We start from the raw sequence: 1,990 nt of genomic DNA on the forward strand, positions 1-1,990 counted from the left end.
ACACCTAACCCCCCCGCAAAGAAAACAGAATTATGTCCTGGTTGTTGGCTTACAGAAGTCTTCATCATCATAAAGAAAAATACACAAGAAAAGATTTTAAAAACCCTTCACATACTACTGTTTACTCTCTTCTACAACAGAGTATTAAATATTAAAGAAGAATGTGACAATACAATAACTCAGTATTAGGTTTAGTAATAAGTATAGGTTAAAATCTGCAATCACACTACAGCAGCTACATCACAAAAACTACTACTTTGACTACTTTGTCAAAGTTCTAACATCTTCCACAGTAAAATAAAAAAAAGTATGCATTCTCATTAAAGAAAATGCTGAACATTTATTCTGTGACTGCCAAATCCTCTAATGAACTATGCCCACAACCAATTGTATGGTTATTTCCATGCCATGTATCACTTAAATCACCGATACAACCTAGCATATTTAACTGCTGGGAAAAACAGTGACACTTTCTCACAGGGTATCAGAATGAATGAGGCACCTTGTGTCCTCCAAATACCAATGATTTTTAACTGCAGTTGCAACTGAATTCTATGAACTGTCATTTTATACTGCTTCAGCTGCTATGTTCCTAAATATAAATTCATTTCTCTACAGCTTGGGTATACAAATGCATTTGTAGATGTGTTTTTTTTTCTTTTGCACCTAGAACCTATCTTATTTTAAAAGGCCAAAATTCAGTAACACGAATGTGCTCACAAATGCACTTGCTCTGAAAGAACACATATATATAATCATACAGTATACAGTAACTATTGGAAATGTCCTAGAGTACTTTCCATCATCACAGAGCAACTTCCAGTCCAAGTTCAAAGATATCCCAATTAACATGGCATAGCTATGGGTACATGTGCAAATGAAAACTGGCAACATATCTGTTCTGCAGTGAGAATGCACACAAACCGAGTATATGTGCATCCAACACAATGCCGCCATTTCCATGCTTAGTTTTATCTCATCCTTTCCAATCCCCTGCACTTCACATTAAAGGGTTCAATGTTTTAACTTCACCAGTTCCCTCCATTTCCACTGTTTGACCCAAACTGTGCAACGTTCTCTTTTCCTAGGCGACCAGCTTCTCAATAAGAGATACCGCTGCAACAGTTTTAGGGTCAGCCAACCGACTTGCCAGTGGTGATACCAGATGTCCAGTCTGCAAGCTCAAGTCCTTTTTATTTACTTTTGAAAGTAAAACTAATTCACATCTCTTGGTGCCAAACATTACTTTCTTCCACCTCCAGAATGGCATGTATTAATACACTGAAGCCAATACCCTGGCTGTTCTACAGCAGAATAGTTCTCACAGCATTTTCAGGGAGAGCAGCTGAACACTAAAGAAAATTCAAATCTTTCAGTGTTCACAGTTTCTAGCAGAGCTGCCATGAGATTGCAATGGTCAGAGCTACAAAACATCCCATCCCAAAACTCCACCAAAGCTACAACTACAGAAGTTTGGCCTGCAGATGCCACCCTGCAGAGGGCATCACCTACACCAGACTGCTACCACAAAAATAAAACTCTCCATGACTTTGAGAAGATTGCTGGCTGCACCAGGGTTTCAAATCCTGTTTGGAGGCACCAGGCCTTGAAGCATCCCCCAGTAATAACAATTTGATGGCAGATGAGGAGACACATATTTGCATTCTTCAGCTTGCTTCACAATCACTAGCAGGCCATTCTGCCTCTCTGCAGTATACTTCCTATCTTAGTCTGTTGCACATGCAGATGCAAGTTATTTTGGGTCACAGATGAAATCTTGAAGTCAGACAGCTTAAATCCCACTTCTCTGGACCAAGGTTAGCACAACAATCCTTGATCTCATTTGGAAAGTCTAGGCAATATTGCATTGAACTGGTAATTTCAATGTAAAATTTACATTAAGTAAATGGCTCCACAGCTTAGCATGCTGACAAAAGAAACTGTACCATTTTAGTGGGAAATACAATCACAGGCAGAAAATGAAAAGACT

The sequence above is a fragment of the Lagopus leucura genome, unplaced genomic scaffold (assembly GCF_019238085.1).
Source record: "Lagopus leucura isolate 7727_CA_CO unplaced genomic scaffold, USGS_WTPT01 Super-Scaffold_73, whole genome shotgun sequence".
Taxonomy (NCBI): Eukaryota; Metazoa; Chordata; class Aves; order Galliformes; family Phasianidae; genus Lagopus; species Lagopus leucura.